The following is a 25771-nucleotide window of genomic DNA, read 5'->3' on the forward strand; positions in this document are numbered from 1 at the left end:
TGATTTCCTAAATGTTAAAAGTGAAATTTATGGTTGTTTTAAGAATTTTAAGAAATTTTATGGATTCTAATTAGTTATCATTGGGTTTTTCCTATAATAAATTGGGATTTCTAATCATTTCCTCAATGTTAAAAGGGAATTTTATGGGTTTTTAATAATTTTAAGAAATTTTATGGATTCTAATTAGTTATTATTGGGTTATTCCTAGGAATAATTGGAATTTTTAATGAATTCCTAAATTTAAAAAGGGAAATTTATGGTTTTTTTTAAGAATTTTAAGACATTTTATGGTTTCTAATCAGATAATATTGGGTTTTTCCTAGGAATAATTGGGATTTTAATGATTTTCTAAATATTAAAAGGGAAATTTATGGATTTTTTAGGTATTTTAAGAAATTGTTTGGATTACAATCAGTGATTATTTTGTTTTTTACTAGGAACAATTGGAATTTTTAATGATTTATTAATAGATAATAGGGAAACTTTTTTTAGGGATTTTTTAAGAATTTTAAGTAATTTTATGGAATCTAGTCAGTCATTATGGGGTTTTTTGAGGAATGATTGGGATTTCCAATGATTAATTATTGGATAATACGGAAATTTATGGAATTTAAAAGAATTTTTTTGATTCTGATCAGTTATTATTGGGTTATTCCTAGAAATAATTGGGATTTTTAATGATTTTCTAAATGTTAAAAGGGAAATTTATGGTTTTTTTAAGAATTTTAAGAAATTTTATGGATTCTAATTAGTTATCATTGGGTTTTTCCTATAATAAATTGGGATTTCTAAAGATTTATTAATAGTTAAATGTCAAATTTATGGATTTTTAAGGAATTTAAAGAGTTTTTTTGTATTCCAATCAGTTATTATTGGGTTTTTACTAGGAATAATTGGAATTTTTAATGATTTCCTAAATGTTAAAAGGGAATTTTATGGGTTTTTTAATAATTTTAAGAAATTTTATGGATTCTAATTAGTTATTATTGGGTTATTCCTAGGAATAATTGGAATTTTTAATGAATTCCTAAATTTAAAAAGGGAAATTTATGGTTTTTTTAAGAATTTTAAGAAATTTTATGGATTCTAATCAGTTATTATTGGGTTATTCCTAGGAACAATTGGAATTTTTAATGATTTCCTAAATGTTAAAAGTGAAATTTATGGTTGTTTTAAGAATTTAAGAAATTTTATGGATTCTAATTAGTTATCATTGGGTTTTTCCTATAATAAATTGGGATTTCTAATCATTTCCTCAATGTTAAAAGGGAATTTTATGGGTTTTTTAATAATTTTAAGAAATTTTATGGATTCTAATCAGTTATTATTGGGTTATTCCTAGGAACAATTGGAATTTTTAATGATTTCCTAAATGTTAAAAGTGAAATTTATGGTTGTTTTAAGAATTTTAAGAAATTTTATGGATTCTAATTAGTTATCATTGGGTTTTTCCTATAATAAATTGGGATTTCTAATCATTTCCTCAATGTTAAAAGGGAATTTTATGGGTTTTTTAATAATTTTAAGAAATTTTATGGATTCTAATTAGTTATTATTGGGTTATTCCTAGGAATAATTGGAATTTTTAATGAATTCCTAAATTTAAAAAGGGAAATTTATGGTTTTTTTTAAGAATTTTAAGACATTTTATGGTTTCTAATCAGATAATATTGGGTTTTTCCTAGGAATAATTGGGATTTTTAATGATTTTCTAAATATTAAAAGGGAAATTTATGGATTTTTTAGGTATTTTAAGAAATTGTTTGGATTACAATCAGTGATTATTTTGTTTTTTACTAGGAACAATTGGAATTTTTAATGATTTATTAATAGATAATAGGGAAACTTTTTTTAGGGATTTTTTAAGAATTTTAAGTAATTTTATGGAATCTAGTCAGTCATTATGGGGTTTTTTGAGGAATGATTGGGATTTCCAATGATTAATTATTGGATAATACGGAAATTTATGGAATTTAAAAGAATTTTTTTGATTCTGATCAGTTATTATTGGGTTATTCCTAGAAATAATTGGGATTTTTAATGATTTTCTAAATGTTAAAAGGGAAATTTATGGTTTTTTTAAGAATTTTAAGAAATTTTATGGATTCTAATTAGTTATCATTGGGTTTTTCCTATAATAAATTGGGATTTCTAAAGATTTATTAATAGTTAAATGTCAAATTTATGGATTTTTAAGGAATTTAAAGAGTTTTTTTGTATTCCAATCAGTTATTATTGGGTTTTTACTAGGAATAATTGGAATTTTTAATGATTTCCTAAATGTTAAAAGGGAATTTTATGGGTTTTTTAATAATTTTAAGAAATTTTATGGATTCTAATTAGTTATTATTGGGTTATTCCTAGGAATAATTGGAATTTTTAATGAATTCCTAAATTTAAAAAGGGAAATTTATGGTTTTTTTAAGAATTTTAAGAAATTTTATGGATTCTAATTAGTTATCATTGGGTTTTTCCTATAATAAATTGGGATTTCTAATCATTTCCTCAATGTTAAAAGGGAATTTTATGGGTTTTTTAATAATTTTAAGAAATTTTATGGATTCTAATTAGTTATTATTGGGTTATTCCTAGGAATAATTGGAATTTTTAATGAATTCCTAAATTTAAAAAGGGAAATTTATGGTTTTTTTTAAGAATTTTAAGACATTTTATGGTTTCTAATCAGATAATATTGGGTTTTTCCTAGGAATAATTGGGATTTTTAATGATTTTCTAAATATTAAAAGGGAAATTTATGGATTTTTTAGGTATTTTAAGAAATTGTTTGGATTACAATCAGTGATTATTTTGTTTTTTACTAGGTTCAATTGGAATTTTTAATGATTTATTAATAGATAATAGGGAAAATTTTTTTAGCGATTTTTTAAGTATTTTAAGTATTTTATGGAATCTAGTCAGTCATTATGGGGTTTTTTGAGGAATGATTGGGATTACCAATGATTAATTAATGGATAATACGGAAATTTATGGAATTTTAAAGAATTTTATTGATTCTGATTAGTTATCATTGGGTTTTTTCTAGGAATAATAGGTATTTCTAATGAATTCCTACATGTTAAAATTGAAATATATGGGTTTTTTAAGAATTTTAAGAAATTTTATGGATTCTTATTAGTTATTATTGGGTTATTCCTAGGAATAATTGGAATTTTTAACGATTTTCTAAATATTAAAAGGGAAATTTATGAATATTTTAGGAATTTTAAAAAATTTTAAGGATTCTAATTAAGTATTATTGGGTTTTTCCTAGGAATAATTAGGAGTTGTAATGATTTATTAATAGATAATAAGGAAATTTATGGGTTTGTTAAGAATTTTAAGAAATTTTATGGATTCTAATCAGTTAATATTGTGTTTTTCTTAGGAATAATTGGGATTTTTAATGATTTTCTAAATGTTAAAAGGGAAATTTATGGGTTTTTTAAGAATTTTAATAAATTTTATGGATTCTAATTAGTTATTATTGGGTTATTCCTAGGAATAATTGGAATTTTTAATGAATTCCCAAATTTTAAAAGGGAAATTTATGGATTTTGTAAGAATTTTAGGAAATTTTATGGATTCTAATTAGTTATTATTGGTTTTTCTTAGGAATAATTTGGATTTCTAATGAATTTCTAAATGTTAAAATTGAAATTTTTGGGTTTTTTAAGAATTTTAAAAAATTTTAAGGATTCTAATTAAGTATTATTGGGTTTTTCCTGGGTATATTTGGAATTTTAATCATTTACTATATACTAAAACGGAAATTTATGGTTTTTTTAAGAATTTTTAGAAATTTTATGTATTCTAATTAGTTATCATTGGGTTTTTCCTATAATAAATTGGGATTTCTAATGATTTATTAATAGTTAAATGTTAAATTTATGGATTTTTAAGGAATTTAAAGAGTTTTTTTGTATTCCAATCAGTTATTATTGGGTTTTTACTAGGAATAATTGGAATTTTTAATGATTTCCTAAATGTTAAAAGGGAATTTTATGTGTTTTTTAATAATTTTAAGAAATTTTATGGATTCTAATTAGTTATTATTGGGTTATTCCTAGGAATAATTGGAATTTTTAATGAATTCCTAAATTTAAAAAGAGAAATTTATGGTTTTTTTTAAGAATTTTAAGACATTTTATGGTTTCTAATCAGTTAATATTGGGTTTTTCCTAGGAAAAATTAGGAGTTCTAATGATTTATTAATAGATAATAAGGAAATTTATGGGTTTTTTAATAACTTTAAGAAATTTTATGGATTCTAATTAGTTATTATTGGGTTATTCCTAGGAATAATTGGAATTTTTAACGATTTTCTAATATTAAAAGGGAAATTTATGAATATTTTAGTAATTTTAAAAAATTTTAAGGATTCTAATTAAGTATTATTGGGTTTTTCCTAGGAATAATTAGGAGTTCTAATGATTTATTAATAGATAATAAGGAAATTTATGGGTTTGTTAAGAATTTTAAGAAATTTTATGGATTCTAATCAGTTAATATTGTGTTTTTCTTAGGAATAATTGGGATTTTTAATGATTTTCTAAATGTTAATAGGGAAATTTATGGATTTTTTAAAAATTTTAAGAAATTTTATGGATTCTAATCAGTTAATATTGGGTTTTTCCTAGGATTCATTTGGATTTCTAATGATTACCTAAATGTTAAAATTGAATTTTATGGGTTTTTTAATAATTTTAAGAAATTTTATGGATTCTAATTAGTTATTATTGGGTTATTCCTAGGAATAATTGGAATTTTTAATGAATTCCTAAATGTTAAAAGGGAAATTTATGGTTTTTTTAAGAATTTTTAGAAATTTTATGGGTTCTAATTAGTTATCATTGGGTTTTTCCTATAATAAATTGGGATTTCTAATCATTTCCTCAATGTTAAAAGGGAATTTTATGGGTTTTTTAATAATTTTAAGAAATTTTATGGATTCTAATTAGTTATTATTGGGTTATTCCTAGGAATAATTGGAATTTTTAATGAATTCCTAAATTTAAAAAGGGAAATTTATGGTTTTTTTTAAGAATTTTAAGACATTTTATGGTTTCTAATCAGATAATATTGGGTTTTTCCTAGGAATAATTGGGATTTTTAATGATTTTCTAAATATTAAAAGGGAAATTTATGGATTTTTTAGGTATTTTAAGAAATTGTTTGGATTACAATCAGTGATTATTTTGTTTTTTACTAGGAACAATTGGAATTTTTAATGATTTATTAATAGATAATAGGGAAACTTTTTTTAGGGATTTTTTAAGAATTTTAAGTAATTTTATGGAATCTAGTCAGTCATTATGGGGTTTTTTGAGGAATGATTGGGATTTCCAATGATTAATTATTGGATAATACGGAAATTTATGGAATTTAAAAGAATTTTTTTGATTCTGATCAGTTATTATTGGGTTATTCCTAGAAATAATTGGGATTTTTAATGATTTTCTAAATGTTAAAAGGGAAATTTATAGATTTTTTAGGAATTTATGAAATTTTATGGAATCTAGTCAGTCGTTATGGGGTTTTTTGAGGAATGATTGGGATTTCCAATGATTAATTAATGGATAATACGGAAATTTAATGAATTTTAAGGAATTTAAAGAGTTTTTTTGTATTCCAATCAGTTATTATGGGGTGTTTCCTAGGAATAATTGGGATTTTTAGTGATTTCCTAAATGTTAAAAGGGAAATTTATGGTTTTTTAAGAATTTTAAGAAATTTTATGGATTCTAATTAGTTATCATTGGGTTTTTCCTATAATATATTGGGATTTCTAAAGATTTATTAATAGTTAAATGTCAAATTTATGGTTTTTTTAAGAATTTTAAGAAATTTTATGGAATCTAATTAGTTATTATTGGGTTATTCCTAGGAATAATTGGAATTTTTAATGAATTCCTAAATGTTAAAAGGGAAATTTATGGTTTTTTTAAGAATTATAAAAAATTTTATGGATTCTAATCGGTTAATATTGGGTTTTTCCTAGGAATCATTGGAATTTTTAATGATTTCCTAAATATTAAATTTTAAATATATGGGTTTTTTAAGAATTTTAAGAAATTTTATGGATTCTAATTAGTTATTATTGGGTTTTTCATGGGTATATTTGGAATTTTATTCATTTACTATATATTAAAACGGAAATTTATGGATTTTTTAGGTATTTTAAGAAATTGTTTGTATTACAATCAGTTATTATTGGGTTATTCCTAGGAACAATTGGAATTTTTAATGATTTCCTAAATGTTAAAAGTGAAATTTATGGTTGTTTTAAGAATTTTAAGAAATTTTATGGATTCTAATTAGTTATCATTGGGTTTTTCCTATAATAAATTGGGATTTCTAATCATTTCCTCAATGTTAAAAGGGAATTTTATGGGTTTTTTAATAATTTTAAGAAATTTTATGGATTCTAATTAGTTATTATTGGGTTATTCCTAGGAATAATTGGAATTTTTAATGAATTCCTAAATTTAAAAAGGGAAATTTATGGTTTTTTTTAAGAATTTTAAGACATTTTATGGTTTCTAATCAGATAATATTGGGTTTTTCCTAGGAATAATTGGGATTTTTAATGATTTTCTAAATATTAAAAGGGAAATTTATGGATTTTTTAGGTATTTTAAGAAATTGTTTGGATTACAATCAGTGATTATTTTGTTTTTTACTAGGAACAATTGGAATTTTTAATGATTTATTAATAGATAATAGGGAAACTTTTTTTAGGGATTTTTTAAGAATTTTAAGTAATTTTATGGAATCTAGTCAGTCATTATGGGGTTTTTTGAGGAATGATTGGGATTTCCAATGATTAATTATTGGATAATACGGAAATTTATGGAATTTAAAAGAATTTTTTTGATTCTGATCAGTTATTATTGGGTTATTCCTAGAAATAATTGGGATTTTTAATGATTTTCTAAATGTTAAAAGGGAAATTTATGGTTTTTTTAAGAATTTTAAGAAATTTTATGGATTCTAATTAGTTATCATTGGGTTTTTCCTATAATAAATTGGGATTTCTAAAGATTTATTAATAGTTAAATGTCAAATTTATGGATTTTTAAGGAATTTAAAGAGTTTTTTTGTATTCCAATCAGTTATTATTGGGTTTTTACTAGGAATAATTGGAATTTTTAATGATTTCCTAAATGTTAAAAGGGAATTTTATGGGTTTTTTAATAATTTTAAGAAATTTTATGGATTCTAATTAGTTATTATTGGGTTATTCCTAGGAATAATTGGAATTTTTAATGAATTCCTAAATTTAAAAAGGGAAATTTATGGTTTTTTTAAGAATTTTAAGAAATTTTATGGTTTCTAATCAGTTAATATTGGGTTTTTCCTAGGAATAATTGGGATTTCTAATGATTTCCTAAATGTTAAAATTGAAATTTATGGGTTTTTTAATACTTTAAGAAATTTTATGGATTCTAATTAGTTATCATTGGGTTTTTCCTATAATAAATTGGGATTTCTAATCATTTCCTCAATGTTAAAAGGGAATTTTATGGGTTTTTTAATAATTTTAAGAAATTTTATGGATTCTAATTAGTTATTATTGGGTTATTCCTAGGAATAATTGGAATTTTTAATGAATTCCTAAATTTAAAAAGGGAAATTTATGGTTTTTTTTAAGAATTTTAAGACATTTTATGGTTTCTAATCAGATAATATTGGGTTTTTCCTAGGAATAATTGGGATTTTTAATGATTTTCTAAATATTAAAAGGGAAATTTATGGATTTTTTAGGTATTTTAAGAAATTGTTTGGATTACAATCAGTGATTATTTTGTTTTTTACTAGGTTCAATTGGAATTTTTAATGATTTATTAATAGATAATAGGGAAAATTTTTTTAGCGATTTTTTAAGTATTTTAAGTATTTTATGGAATCTAGTCAGTCATTATGGGGTTTTTTGAGGAATGATTGGGATTACCAATGATTAATTAATGGATAATACGGAAATTTATGGAATTTTAAAGAATTTTATTGATTCTGATTAGTTATCATTGGGTTTTTTCTAGGAATAATAGGTATTTCTAATGAATTCCTACATGTTAAAATTGAAATATATGGGTTTTTTAAGAATTTTAAGAAATTTTATGGATTCTTATTAGTTATTATTGGGTTATTCCTAGGAATAATTGGAATTTTTAACGATTTTCTAAATATTAAAAGGGAAATTTATGAATATTTTAGGAATTTTAAAAAATTTTAAGGATTCTAATTAAGTATTATTGGGTTTTTCCTAGGAATAATTAGGAGTTGTAATGATTTATTAATAGATAATAAGGAAATTTATGGGTTTGTTAAGAATTTTAAGAAATTTTATGGATTCTAATCAGTTAATATTGTGTTTTTCTTAGGAATAATTGGGATTTTTAATGATTTTCTAAATGTTAAAAGGGAAATTTATGGGTTTTTTAAGAATTTTAATAAATTTTATGGATTCTAATTAGTTATTATTGGGTTATTCCTAGGAATAATTGGAATTTTTAATGAATTCCCAAATTTTAAAAGGGAAATTTATGGATTTTGTAAGAATTTTAGGAAATTTTATGGATTCTAATTAGTTATTATTGGTTTTTCTTAGGAATAATTTGGATTTCTAATGAATTTCTAAATGTTAAAATTGAAATTTTTGGGTTTTTTAAGAATTTTAAAAAATTTTAAGGATTCTAATTAAGTATTATTGGGTTTTTCCTGGGTATATTTGGAATTTTAATCATTTACTATATACTAAAACGGAAATTTATGGTTTTTTTAAGAATTTTTAGAAATTTTATGTATTCTAATTAGTTATCATTGGGTTTTTCCTATAATAAATTGGGATTTCTAATGATTTATTAATAGTTAAATGTTAAATTTATGGATTTTTAAGGAATTTAAAGAGTTTTTTTGTATTCCAATCAGTTATTATTGGGTTTTTACTAGGAATAATTGGAATTTTTAATGATTTCCTAAATGTTAAAAGGGAATTTTATGTGTTTTTTAATAATTTTAAGAAATTTTATGGATTCTAATTAGTTATTATTGGGTTATTCCTAGGAATAATTGGAATTTTTAATGAATTCCTAAATTTAAAAAGAGAAATTTATGGTTTTTTTTAAGAATTTTAAGACATTTTATGGTTTCTAATCAGTTAATATTGGGTTTTTCCTAGGAAAAATTAGGAGTTCTAATGATTTATTAATAGATAATAAGGAAATTTATGGGTTTTTTAATAACTTTAAGAAATTTTATGGATTCTAATTAGTTATTATTGGGTTATTCCTAGGAATAATTGGAATTTTTAACGATTTTCTAATATTAAAAGGGAAATTTATGAATATTTTAGTAATTTTAAAAAATTTTAAGGATTCTAATTAAGTATTATTGGGTTTTTCCTAGGAATAATTAGGAGTTCTAATGATTTATTAATAGATAATAAGGAAATTTATGGGTTTGTTAAGAATTTTAAGAAATTTTATGGATTCTAATCAGTTAATATTGTGTTTTTCTTAGGAATAATTGGGATTTTTAATGATTTTCTAAATGTTAATAGGGAAATTTATGGATTTTTTAAAAATTTTAAGAAATTTTATGGATTCTAATCAGTTAATATTGGGTTTTTCCTAGGATTCATTTGGATTTCTAATGATTACCTAAATGTTAAAATTGAATTTTATGGGTTTTTTAATAATTTTAAGAAATTTTATGGATTCTAATTAGTTATTATTGGGTTATTCCTAGGAATAATTGGAATTTTTAATGAATTCCTAAATGTTAAAAGGGAAATTTATGGTTTTTTTAAGAATTTTTAGAAATTTTATGGGTTCTAATTAGTTATCATTGGGTTTTTCCTATAATAAATTGGGATTTCTAAAGATTTATTAATGAATGATATGAAAATTTATGAATTTTTATTGGTTATTATGGGTTTTTTTAAGGAATGATTGGGAATATTAAGGATTTATTAAAGGATAATAGGGAAATTTTTGGATTTTTATTGAATTTTATGGATTATAATCGATTATTATGGGTTTTTTTAAGGAATGATTGGGATTATTAAGGATTTTTTATAGAATGATATGGAAATTTATGAATTTCTAAAGAATTTTAAGAATTTTTATGGATTTTAATCAGTTAATATTGGGTTTTTAAGGAATTCTTATTGGTTTTTTTAAGGAATTATTGGGATTTCTAAATATTTATTATTTTAAATCCCTTAAATTCCTTAAAAAAACCCATAAATTTCCACATTATTCTTTAAAAAATCCTTAAAAATCCAATCATTCGTCAAAAAAACCCATTACAATGAATTAAATTCTAAAAATGTTCATATAAATCTTTAATCGATCTTATAAATCCCAGTAATTCCTTAAAAACCCAATACTAACTGATTAGAATCCATAAAAAATCTTTAAAAATATATAAATATCCATATTATTCTTTAAAAATCCCTTAATAATCCCAATCATTCCTTAAATAAACCCATATTAACCAATAAAAATTCATAAATCACTCTGAAACCGAGCATAGATATTTACGATCAATTCTCGGAAAACAATGTACGATAAACGTCAAAAAAATTATTATGTGTAAAATTATTATTATTATTAATTATTTACGTGTCAATTGAACAACTTGCAATGGTAAAGCAATGGAAGATGACGATATAATAAAATTCCAAGGTAAACAATGTGTTTTCATTCCCGACAATAAATTGTTTGTTACAAACAAAATCTTACTTTTTTGACAAGTACAATTGAATTTTTCGCTGATGGTACTTTCAATTATGCACCAAATTTTTTTGCTCAATTTTATACAATCAATTGTTTTAAAAATGGGTTTTATGTATCAGTATAGCATATTTTTCATTACTGAATAAATCAAAGCAAATTTACGTAGACACATGATTGTTTTTACAAGATTTATGCGAACAAATTATTTTTAAAGATGTATTGGTTCTTAAACTACATTTGGATTTTAAAATCGGTGCCCATGAAGTGGCAAAAGAAGTTTTCCCTATCATTGAAATAGATGCATGTCGAATTAATTTAGGACAGTCCTGGTGGCGCAAAGTGAGTTTATTGAATTAAATAAATTAAAATCAATATGTACATTTGGGATATTTGTAGATTAATTCTAAAAAAGAACTTCGTTTAGCCCACATTAAAAACTCCGATTTGGGAAAATGGTTAAAACTTTTTTTTGGATTACCATTTTACCCTTTCAAAATACATTTAGTGAACTTATATCATTTTGTCCCGATTTAAATATCGGGAGTTTATTTTCCGACTACATTTTAAATACATACATAGAGAATGGTTGTTTATTTCCACCGGAAATTTGGGCACAAGAGCCATCCGAAAATCCCAGGTAAATATTCAAATATATAATCGCTATAATAACAATAATTTTGATTTTTTTTTTTTAAGTACGACAAATGGATCCGAAAGTTTTCATCGAACGTACTATGCCCTATTTCATAGCTCCCATCCTTCTGTCCATGTAGTTATTTCAATTCTAAAAGAAACGCAAGAGGAAACATGTACCAAAATTAAATCAATATTTAAAGGGACCGGGTTAAAAAAATCAGAAAATGCTGATTTAGTAAAAGAAACTATAAAAAAATATAAAATAGTATAAAAAGTATAAAATGCATAACAATATTATAACATATTAAATTTATCAAAAATTAATTATTTAAGAGGTACCAATGTACAACATTTTCAATTGAAATAACTTATTATTTTTAATTATTTTTTTTTATATACTATATTATACCTAACATATTTGTTAACATATTATTTTTAAATATTTTAGACTTAAGTCATTTTTTCAAAATTTTGATTTTTACTGATCACAAATAAAAATGTAAATGTGGCAACGTTGTACAGAAAATCGTACTCAATCGTTTGACTTTTTGGGTAAACCTATTAAAGTTAATTGTTTAACGTACGCAATCGTAGTGTTCCCAAAAAGATGTATCGTACGCAATCGTGTGGTAGCCTAGAAAATAGGTATGTTATAAATTTGAATTCAATGATATACATTATTGTATACAAAAAAACGATTCTTATTAGAGACGATCAGTCAGCCTATATTAAAAAATAGATAACTATCTATGAATTAGATTCTGAACGGAGTGATTAATGTATTGATTTTACAATGATGTATGTTTTATTTTTAATTTTTGTGTCTGTCATCACATTTTGGAGTAGAAATAATGCTTTAATTTTTGATTTCAGCCCCTCTTTGAAAAGGAAAATTCATCTAGTTGGTACTTTAGGGGGTCAAAAGTAAAAAATTTCCAGTAGTTTTCAAAAGCATTAAGAAAAACCCCAATAAAGTAACGGAAAACCGGAAATTTTCACGCATAATCAGTTTTCGACAAAATCTATTTTTTATTTTGCTATAACTCAAAAATGAACCATTTTAAATACTTTAAATTTTCACCAAATGTTTATATTAGCGTTATATATTTACTATAAAATTTTAAAAATTTTAAACTATTTAAAGACAATTGAAATTTTTGATTTTTCTAATTTTTTTTTTCTTGATATGCCAATAAAAAAAAATTGGCACATCAAATGTTTATTATAACTTTTTCTTATTGTAGTAAAAAAAAATCAAAAATCGTTAGTCACAATTTTTGTTTTTAAGCATTTAAATTTCAAATGTTTACGAATATGTCAAAATCGCGAAAATTTACAAGGCATTTTAAAGTTGAAAATTCATAAAATTTTTGTAATTAATATTTATAAGGATAAAAAACCCAATTAAAGGTTCTCCATAATTTTTTCACCAAATAACTGTGAAAAAAAATTCTAGAATCAATATAGAAAACAATTTATAAGCGTATGAAATTTAATTTTTTACGAAATCACGTAAAATAACGATGTATTACAATTTAAATATACCTAGGTAATATAATTATATAATATATCCTATTAATTATCGTAGACTGACAAACCATCTCAGTTCAGAATCCTTATTTGTATACAATGATACCTACCATTGCATTCAAATTTAACAAATCTATTTTATTTCTACTCTCCATCTCTATCTACTATATACATATTATACACGTATAATCACCGTAGACTTGAAAAGAAGAAAGAAATCGTAGACAAAGATATACTATAATAATTAGTACTATAGATATAGTATATCTTAGTCCATTTCAGAAATTAAAATAATTATGTCAATTATGATAAAGATTATGTGATAAATTAGTAAATAATAATTATTAATAAATGTAAAAAATAATTCATGGCAATTTATGGCAAAATTAAAAACTGTTTAATTGCAGTCCTCAGACGGTATGGCCCACCGTGAAGTCCTGCTCAGTCAACACGTCTCTAACGAGAAGGTGTATAAATAAGAATTCAACATAACAATTTTTAAAATGAAAAACATTGTTTTAGAGGTAAGCATTGTAATATGCTCGTAACGGGAGATTTTAAATTCCGTTCGAAATTAACAGGTCTAATGATTTTTATATGGATAATAGGAAAATTCATGGATTTTTAAAGAATTTTAAGAAGTTTTATGGAATCTAGTCCGTTATTATGGGTTTTTTTAAGGAATAATTGGGATTTCCAATGATTAATTAATGGATAATACGGAAATTTATGGAATTTTAAAGAATTTTTTTGATTCTGATCAGTTATCATTGGGTTTTTTCTAGGAATAATTGGGATTTCTAATGATTTCCTAAATGTTAAAATTGAAATTTATGGGTTTTTTAAGAATTTTAAAAAATTTTATGGATTCTAATTAGATATCATTAGGTTTTTCCTATAATAAATTGGGATTTCTAAAGATTTATTAATAGTTAAAGGTGAAATTTAAGAATTTTTAAAGAATTTAAAGAATTTTTTTGTATTCCAATCAGTTATTATGGGGTAAAACAAGGTCTATGGTAAATTCCACCCGGGAAAATATCCAAGTAAAAAAGATACATGTAAATTCCACCCAAAAAAATAAATATTTTTAAACTAAGTGACTGTACGACGCGACCGGACAGTTCGCGACGCGACGTGTTATAGTATTTGAAAGTCACAAAATGTTCGAACGAACACGGAACAATCGTATCTCAGACGAAAATCGTCAATCATTTCATATCTAATGAACTTTGCCACATATTGTGGATCTAATAATTGGAAATATCAGATAGAAATTAAAATATTATAAATTGTGTTCAGTACCCGTCCTAGAGTCTTATAAGCTTATACAGTTATACGCTATAATGGCTCAATTTATCGAATCAGAACGTGGAAATATACTTTTAGTATTAGACAATTTTAAATTTTTTTAAGTAAATAGACCTTTGGGACCTTTGGGTTAACAAATGGCGATGTATAATCAAAGCTTGCAAAAGCTTTTGTGAAAATCTTTGGTTAAACAACGAACATCGCTGTACAAAATGTTGATCATGATAAACATAGTGCAAATTAGCAAGTACAATATTATACAGAATTATTATACAATTTAATTAAAGAATATATTTTAAAAGTATTAATTTTTTAAAACTTGAAATTATAATTGTGTTTTTAGAGATCAAAATGTACAACGGCAAATTGTATCAGTATCGGCAAAACGTAAAGCTGTTGAAGATAATAATGAGAAACCTATAGTAAAATACGGACGATTAGTGAGACGTCTCGTACGTTATTAATCCTTGTCAAAATTTCATTTTGGACCCAAACAAAACAAAATACACATTTAAAAATTTGAAATGTATATAAAATAAAATAAGTTCGTAAGTTATAGTCTTTTGAAACAGCTAAATCTATTAGATCTATTCACAAAATAAAAATAAAAAATACTCTAAACTGTTTTAAATTGTTTTAACAAGCAAAATTAATTTAATAATTTATTTTGTATACATTTTAAATAAGCATCTTTATTTGTTTAGATCTAAAACGATCCGATTGATAAAATGTATATCATGATAACGCATATGACGTAGGAACTAATCGAGCGTTTAGTGTGTACTAGCTGTTATTAAAAGCATTCCTCGATCTGAAGCGTTGCAAGTACGTAAATGACTTGCATAATATTAATCGAAATATTTACAATTCAAAGCAAAAGAAATTCCCTCCTTTGCAAAAATCTGGGCAAGAAGTTCAAACTATGCTGGATGTTATACAGGTGGTAACCAATCAAGATGCAAATTGTATACTTAGTAATGACAAAGAAAATGGTATTATAATTTTTGGGTGCAAAACAAATCTAAAAATGTTATCAACTGCAGAATGGATGGTACATTTGAATATTTAAATACACTTGAATTCTTAATTGTTTTTGCAGCTATTTACTATACATGGCTATTTTAATGGCCATTAAATCTTTAGTTTTTTGTTTATTAAAAACAACAACTCAAAACATTTATTTGCAATGTTTTAAATTAATAGTTGATATTTTTATTCATGCTAATTACTTATTTGAGCCAAAGTATGTTGTCATTGACTTCGAAAAAGCCATACACAAAGCATGTAAATCTAACTGGTCAAATATTCAAATTTATGGTTGTCGTTTTCATTTATTACAACCATATAGTATAGGTATGTTCAATCAGTATGACTAAGTGTAGCCTAAGCCTCGACTATAAGAAATTGGATAATTAAATGTTTTGGATTAGTTTTTTTAGAGCCCGGGATGGTTTTTGATAATTTTGAAGTATTTTTAATGAGTTCTGAGCCAAATGACCATAGATTAATACTATTTTCAGATTATTTATTAAATAATTATATAAGTAATGATGCTGCTTTTTCTCCAAATATATGGGCTGTTGCTATAGCAGATTTGAACAGAACGACTAATGCTTGTGAGTCGTTTCATTCTCATTTTAATAAAAGTTTTAATTTAAATCATCCTCATATTTTTATATATTTAGACAAACTTAAACAAATTCAATAAGAAAATTACATAAAAATAAATAGTATAAATGAACCATTTAAATATAGAAATTCAAAATAAAAAAAAATATATATACAATATACATGCAAAATATTAAAATAATAAAATATCTTTAGATGATTATGTAGAAAACGTGGCTCATTATTTTGAGGATTTTGACAAAAAATTAATAAATAATATGAAAGTGATATTTTGATTCGTATTTATTATTATAATTATTACTATTTTTACGATTTTTAACAATTTTATATAATACAACTACAATTTACATGACTTATAATATGTGCTAATCAGAGTCGTAGCATGTTAATTTGCGCTCCTGACCATTTAACATATTTCCGTCCTTGTAAAAATATTATTTACCCCTTCCCCTCGCCCACGTACACATATAAAAGATTTATACATTTGTTATTTTATTTAATTTTTATTAGCTATTATAATAATTATTATATTTAATAAGAAAAAAAACACTGCCAAACTTATTATAACCTTATATAATAATTTAAAAAATAACTGTACTTTTTTACATTTCAAAATTTCACTTTTCGTGTTTTTAGTAGCAAATTCATCTATAACATTTTCAAAATTAATTTTTGAAGCCAATTCACGTTATATAATAATCGATATAATACGTATATTTGTCGATTTTTCCTGTAACATTTTTTGACAGTTCTTAATAATTTTCAGTTTACTAAAACTTCTTTCACAAGTGTTTCCTTTCATAGACTGATACAAAAAAACTAAATATTAAAACAGGAGTAGTTATTTACTACCCATAAATATGAATAAATTGTTGAAGGTCTTTAAAATATAAAAATAAAACATTTAAAATCCTAATTTTAAATTAAACATACAGCTATGAATTAATAATAATAATCGATTTGAAAATCATTATGTTAACAATTGTCATACGTGCCGAGGTGGGGTGGTAGTATAAACAGCAGTTTAAGCTTCTATAATATAAAAATAAAATCACATTATCGGCAACTAACAGTTCTTAAAATATCACTCGGGCACTCGGTGTCTCGGTGTCGTATTATAATGATATATTATTTTATAAACACTTGTAAATTGTAATATTTTTGTACACAATACACCATAATAAAGTACTATAGCATAACTATTCTAGTATAATTATTTTGCCCATATTCTAAATAAAATATTAATAATTGGTATAGGTAATATATGGTATATTTAATTCTGGATTTTGCGCCCCTTTTTTCGTTGTGCCCCTGGCCTGGGCAAGTTTCGCTAAACCCTAGCTACGGCTCTGGTGCTAATTATTGATTATGATTTAATTTAACTATAATATTATAATTAGGCATGTATACATTTATAATTATTACATGATTAATGTTGTAATTATTGACTTAATATGTGAAATATATATACATTTAAATAGGTACCTATTTTTATAATTTGTTTATTAACAGTAAGTAATAAATGTATTTTTTATAAACATATTGGCTATTATTATATCTATGCGGTTTTGATTTAAAATACAAATTAAAGTAACTTTAAACTCTTAAACCGAGTAAATTAAATTAATATTTAAAGAAAAAAATTATATTATATTTTTAAAATTATATTTAAGTTATTAGTTATTATTATTCAATTTATATATACATGTTAATATATTATTAGTGCCACTTTTAAATGTTACTATTGTTTTAAGTCTGGGATTAATGAAGAATTTGTTCTGATTTTTTGAACACATGTTTATCATTATTCATATTTTGCATAATTTCAAAATAAAAATTAATTAAACTTGATCAAATTTGGAATAGATTTTTCATAATCTTGGGATTATAAATGATATTAACATTTTATAGCAGTCATTAATAATATAAATAAAATTAAGTAGGAATTGATTTGTGACTAAGGCCCGGTTTTAATGCAAACAATTAATTTATTGTATAACGTGAACATATTTATGCATTAACAATTATACAGAGTGTTCCCAATTTCATGTACTAGCAGATTTCAGCATGATATACTTAAATGAAAGAAAAATGATCTATGTGAAAACCTCTTTGAATCATATAATCTTAACTAATTTGATATTAATTTTTTTTTTATTATTAATTAAAAAGGAGAAACTTTAAGGGTAACTTTAAAAATTAAAATAGGAACATATATTTTTGAAATATGGTTCATATACAATTTATTTTTTAATGAGTTTTGACGTATCATTCATAATTATGCATCATAATAATTAAAGAAGTTATTAACATTTGAATTTTGTATTTAATTTATAAAATGCCATCAATGAATAATAATAAAATAATATACATTTGTGCTTCTGTTATACGCCGATGCATTCTTGTACAACCTTAATAATCTTTAAGCTATCTATCAATTTCTTTTAGTCATATAACGTGTATTTGGTATCTTAATTTAAGCTTAATATATTATTACATAGGTAAAATCGCATGATTGTATTAAAAAAAAAAAACAATGCATTAGATAATAATATAATATACCTACATAATATTATTACAATATTGTATATTGTATATTATTCTAGTATAATCATAACATAATATTTATTATTTATAATATAAAACACATAGCACACAGTAAATAAATAGGCAATAGCTATTTATACCAAATTTTTATATAAATTATATTATACAGCATAGAATTATTTAAAATTTATACAAATAGGTACCTATACTTTTTGACTAATTTAGGTAACTAAATATATTTTTTAATTTAAATAATAGATAATAACTAGGGCCCGGAAGTTCATGCATTTATATGTTTTTACTGAGTGCATCAAAACGTTGCTGGATGAGATTAAAATTCAAATCACAATCTAACGAGTTCAAAAATGAAATTTTAATGTATACATATTTTCGCATATTTTGAGGTTTTTTTAAAGTATATGCATACTTAAAAATAAAATTGAATTTTAGTGTCATCATTATTTTTTTTTTTATTAATATTTCATAATAAGTTTATTTCAAAATGTATTTGTTGAAAAATATGTGCTTATAACGTAGCCATTAAAAAATAAAAACCTGATTAAAATTAAAGGTCGTTGCTTGGTCGGGCTGATAATTGTCATTCATTTGTATTTGAGACCCTATCAAAATATTCAAAATTCCTAATTGTAAATTTTAATTCTTTAAGTAAATATAGCATATTAAATTATATTAAAATTGTGGATATTTTTTCCCATCTTTTAATTATTATTTTTACCAAAAAAAAAAACAAAATACATATTTAGCACATAATTTAATTATTTTAAGCGCATATTTTGATAGTTTTCAATGCATGAATTTCAGGCCCTATTCATACTATTATCATACCTACTTTCACATTTTGTTTGAATAACCTTAACATTAGATAAACCTACCATTTCTAAACACTGCAAAATGAAAACATTGATTTCAAAAACTTGTATGATTAAATTTCGCGTTCAACATCTAGCTAAATGATGCATAAAAATCAAACAGTTTTTAAAAGAACATCACCTTCTCACAACATAAAGATATGATTTATCCAATATTAAATAATAATAGCTAGGGCTTGGATGTTGTTACAACGATTAAAAGTTAGCAAAAACTTAAAAGGTTATAGCTAGACTTGGCCACTTGGGAATTTAAAAGTTTTAAAAACAGACAAATACAAATAAAAATATGAGCAAATACAAACATACACTAAAACAAGATAATTTTGATTGAATTTATTTGAAAGTGTGTTTATTATTTGTATTATCAATTTTTCCTTTTTTGAATAATTGTACCTATTGATCCAATATCAATATCATTGAATAAAATAATTGATAGGTCAATATGAAGTATATTCATCTGTGGCGTGGACAGCAAAGCCAATCACATAAAATGCACACAATATTTACATAACATTGGTAAAGTACATTACATATAATAAGTATCAATAAGAATTTTAATTTTTAAACTACATTTACATGACATTTTTTTGCTAAACTGTTAAATATATGTAAAATACATAGTTGTACATATTTAAAAATATAATCAATTCTATCTAACTAGTAATTACGTATTTATGTTCCTGAGGAAAACTGTAAACTATCAATAAACAATATGTAAAGAAAATTAAAAATAATAAACAAAAATTGTAAATGATAAAAAAATATTGTAAGTGCTAATGTACCAACTGTAATTTTAATACTTCATATTATTATGTAGTTAAATTAAATTTGGGGCAGCAACATCGATCATTAAAACTTAAATTATAACTCTTATATATTTAATAATAATAATGCAAAGAAAATAATTATAATACGTATAAATAGAGTAAATTAAATTAATATTTAAAGAAAAAAATTATATTATATTTTTAAAATTATATTTAAGTTATTAGTTATTATTATTCAATTTATATATACATGTTAATATATTATTAGTGCCACTTTTAAATGTTACTATTGTCTTAAGTCTGGGATTAATGAAGAATTTGTTCTGATTTGTTGAACACATGTTTATCATTATTCATATTTTGCATAATAATTGCAAAATGAAAATTGATTAAATTTGGTCATCAAATTTGGAATAGACTTTTCATAATCTTGGGCTAATAAATGATATTAACATTTTAAATTAGTGGTCATTAATAATATAGATAAATTAATGCAAACAATTAATTGTAGAACGTGAAAATATTTATGCATTAACAATACTACATATATCTATTGGCTGTAAATATGTTAATGCATATAAATACTTTGAAAATTATATTAAGAATTTAGTATGAAAAAAATGAAATGTCATCAGTTCAAGAAAATTATATAACTGATGATTATCTAAATTAGATATGACAATATGTTATTATTGGTTTGACGTAGTAACTACAGGTACAAAATTCATCACTTGCGTCGATAGTCGATAACGAGTTTATTATTATAATATGTAGATACCTCTTATTATTTATTAATTATTACCCATGTGACTACTGGTCTTCAAAAACAAGAAGTGTTATAAAAATCGAAAACCGCCCAACTTTGAAAAGCTATACCTCGCTAACGAATTAATGAAAAATAATAGTTTGAACGTTAAGATTCATAAAAAAATAGCCCTACTATTTTATGACATTTTAAGTATAGGTTGTCATTTGAAAATCAAAAGTTGATAGTGATTTTACTATTAAATATAAAGGTGAAAAAAATAAAAATGATATATAGTTTTAGAAAACCATGAAACTAAATATTTTGAAAAAAGCTAACACTTTATGAAATAATGAGAGTACAATGATAAAAGAATCGCTCTGTATAATAAAAATCAAATTAAAAATAAGTTTCCGTAACGTTTCCTCTGGTTGACGTACTTATTTATTATTCGACAAGGATACGTCTTTCAAAAGAAGGAAAACAAAAAAAATTATTTCTACAGCTTATCAAAGTTCCTAAAATAGTTAACGATAAATACATAACAATTAATAATGTCTAATAAATTATTACTTATTTTAGTAGCTGCCAAACCTATGTATTTTTATTGTTTGGTACTTAAATATTAATGTTTTTATTTATTTGGTATTTAGATAAATAAATTAACACTCAATAAATTTAACACACTTAAAAGAAAATTTTTATTACTTGGAATATAACATATTATAATGGACTTCTATTTAATTGCTTTTACACATGACCATCACCAAAAGCATACGCCGGGAGTGTCGTTTGTAGAATTTGAATCATTTGATTCATAATATTATTTTTTTATTGTTATTACTATAAAATATAATTATTTATCTAAATACCAACTAAATAAAAACATTAATATTTAAGTACCAAACAATAAAAATACATAAGTTTGGCCGCTACTATAATAAATGATATATTATGTTTATATGATTTACAGATACACCATTTCCTCAAATTGACATACTTGAAATTATTCGATACAATTAGAAACGTCTTTCACGAGAAGAAAGACGAAAATAAATACTTTATGAATGAAGCTTACCAGTTTTAAAAACGAACAACATTATTTAGAGTACTTCTTTTGACTATTCCAGATCTTTTGACCATTCCAGATTTTTCCACTAAGCACATCAATATAATAATTGTATTAACTTTGAGTTTAAACACATTTTGTTCAAATATATGCTATTTATAAATCAAGGATTATTATAATACATCTTATAAATAATAAATTGTATATAACATTTAATGTATATTAAAATATAGCATTCATTTTTGATATCGGATTTTGTTATACCGATAGTACTGTGAATTTAAATTTAAAAATTAGAATTAGTTATCAATGCTCGAATCAGTAACAGTAATGAAGGAGACGTCAGATTTTTCTAACGGTTTGTATTATTTACTACCTACGTTTATATGCAGCAGTTAATGTGCATTGAGTTAGTCCGAGAGTTAGATGCATATAAACGCATTTTTAACTCGCATTAAGCTGATGCACATTTATTATTTAATTCGATTCATCAAATCGAATTATCTCTTAATCCGGGATTAAGAAATACATGTAAACGCTTTAATGCGAATTTATATTTTAGCGAGAATTTTAAAATGTCAAATTATAATTATTTTGGTTATGGAATCCAAAGTATAAAACATGGACTAAAAAACATTCGTATTAACATATAATTTTATTCAACATATAATCTTGATATTTTAGGTGCATATAGCATATAAACTCGCTCTGTGATGCGAATTAACTCAATACGCATTGAGTTAATTCGCATTAACTGCTGCATATAATTGTAGTATTGATACGTATAGTATATTGATAGAAAATAATGATATACGACCCACATTGCCAATATTCAAACATTGGTAACCAGTTAGGCTTTGGAAATAGGTAAAAAAATATTGACAACTAAAATGTGTACAATATTACAATGTTATACCTCTATAACAATTTCGTTATTTTTCGTTAATTTTTTGAACTCCATGTCATATTTTTTTTCGGCCTTGTGTGAGACGTATCGAATTGGCGGTGATTCATGGTGATGTATGCTCGAAGACTGCTATAAACATTTTTTAATTTTGCCATAAATTGTCATGAATGTTCTTTTTACATTTATTAATATTTATTATTTACTAATTTATCACATCTTTATCATAATTTTAAATTGACATAATTATTTCAATTTCTAACACGGACTAAGATATACTATATCTAGTATTAGTAAGTTATAGTATATCTTAGTTTGCGAGTTCTGACTCTCTGACTTCTTTTCAAGGCTACATTGATTATAATATATAATATGCCTATATATTATAATACCAACGTTGTAGCCGTGAATCGAGCTATGATAAAAGAACTATAAGTTAACCATATTTTTAGTAGGAATAACAAATTAACAAAAAATAATAATAATAATGACATAGATAAAAACTTACATTATTTTCTATCATGTTAATGTATTGATGCATTGTATATTAAAATTGCTTGGATTTTGTAATCTTAATATTTTATTTTTTATTGAAATATAAATACTTATGTCAAAATTATAATATGTTCTTAATAGACACAGTGTATTATAACGATTAATTCTAAAACAATAATAATAATATTATTATTTTGATAAAATGGCATGTGGAGCATTGGTGCACTTGCACCTGCGCACCTAGGTACGAACCGCTATTATAAGTTATAATAACAATTAAACAATACCTATTTAATGATATACAGAGTGTCCCGTGAAGATTTACCCATTGCGATATCTCCTGAAATAATGAAGATATCATAATTTTGATTTTTTAATAAAATTCACAGGGACAAGAACTACAAATATTTCATGTTTTAATTTATTTTAATGTTTTGGTAAAAAAGTTTGAAAATGTATTTTTTTATTTAATTATTTTCAAAAAAATTGAAGATAGCCATTTTGTAGAGTCCATTTTTCTGAAAATATCAATAATAATATTAATATTAATATTTTTTATGTAATTTGGACAGTTCGCATTATACATAGAAAATAATGATATACGACCCACATTGCCAATATTCAAACACTGGTAACCAATTTTGCTTTAGAAGTAGGTAAAAAAATATTAACAACTAAAATGTGTACAACATTACAATGTTATACCTGTATAACAATTTCGTTACTTTTCGTTAATTTTTTGAACTTAGTGTCATATTTTTTTTCGTCCTTGTATGAGACGTATCGGATTAGTGGTGATTCATGGTGCTATAAACAGTTTTTAATTTTGCCATAAATTACCATGAATTATTTTTTACATTTATTAATATTTATTATTTACTAATTCATCATATATTTATCATAATAAATTGACATAATTATTTTAATTTCTGACACGGGCTAAGATATACTATATCTAGTACTGGTTATAATTATAGGTGTATCTTCGTACGTGATTTCTGAATTCTTATCAAGGCTACGGTGATTATACGTGTATAATATGCCTATATATAATACCAACGTTGTAGCCGTGAATCGAGCTAACCATATAAGTTAACCATATTTTAAATAGGAATAACAAATTAACAAAAAATAGTAATAATGACATAGATAAAAACATTAGTTTTTTTCTATCATGTTAATAGACCAATTGCGCGCTTTATATTTAAGTATACCAATTGTGCTTGTATAACATACACTAAAATGATTGCGAATTAAAACTAATTTATTGATCAATTGCAGATTACTGATTAAAGTTACTGGGTATTTTATAACAGTATCGGGAATCTTATGAAACGAATTATAACTAATGTAACTGGTATTTAATTTTGAATAATTGACGATCAAAAAATAACTTGTAAGACGCGAAAAAAAATATTTATTTATTTATATTATATTATGTATTAAATATTAATACTCACAAAAAATCGGTCAGTGTTTTCATTTATGTTATAATAATTATACCTAACTAATACATTTTCCTTAGGTATTGTAAAATGTTTTGAATGCAACTGGTCTATCAACCCTAAAATGTTTAGAGCGCAATTGCCAAATGGTTATAAAAAAGTAATTTTAGGCGCAATTGGTAAACTGTCGTTAATGCATTGACGCAGCTTATATTAAAATTTCTTGTGTTTTTTTTTATCTCAATGTGTATTTTATTTATTGAAATATAAATATTTATGTTCAAATTGTAGGAAAAATTAAGTGAAAAAGAATTGGATTTATCAATGTTTAAAAAACCTGGTGTTTTGTATAGCTGTTTTGAGTTTTAAAAAAAGTGCTTTATTTAATAAAGAACTCCCATATTAGTTTGTTTTGCTATATTATTTATGTGCAAATTTTATTTTAATAAATTTAAAAGTCAATAAACAAAATTGTAATTTTTAAAACTGTATACGGGGGGAGGGATTTGATCCATCCACTCTCTATAGCCTTTAAAAAAATACTAGTAATACTTGTTTTTATGTCTAATATTAGATATTATAACAATATTAAATACATTTCCTAGGCCGAAAAATTGTGCCTATCCATCCTTGCGTGTCGATTAATATCAAGTATGTCAACTGGAGAAGATGATACGTTACGGAAACTCATTATTGAACTTATTATAAATTTCCCGGTCTATACAAGTATTAACACACATACATATACATACATATAACATACGTATAAAATATAATGTCCATAATTTAACATACTATATTATACTACAGAGTTATTAAAAATTAATATTTTTTGTTATTTCGGATTATTTAATATTTTATTAATTGCGAGGTTCTGAACTGTGTGAGTCGGTGAAGCACACTTGCTATTGTAATCTAGTAATTAGTACGATTGCGCTCGAGCGTTTCGAGCCTATATAATGTGGACCGTTCTAACAATTTTCCAATATATTATCTACAAATTAGACTTGGTTAACTCGATGTCGAAATTCAGTTAAGTTCAATTGTATACTTTATTAATACAT

General features: G+C 23.4%; 1 pseudogene; it reads left to right on the top strand.

The window, feature by feature from the left end:
• Positions 1-10657: 10657 nt before the first annotated feature.
• Positions 10658-25076, top strand: LOC113557916 (annotated as a pseudogene).
• Positions 25077-25771: the final 695 nt, after the last annotated feature.

Source organism: Rhopalosiphum maidis, chromosome 3 (genome assembly GCF_003676215.2).
Source record: "Rhopalosiphum maidis isolate BTI-1 chromosome 3, ASM367621v3, whole genome shotgun sequence".
Taxonomy (NCBI): domain Eukaryota; kingdom Metazoa; phylum Arthropoda; class Insecta; order Hemiptera; family Aphididae; genus Rhopalosiphum; species Rhopalosiphum maidis.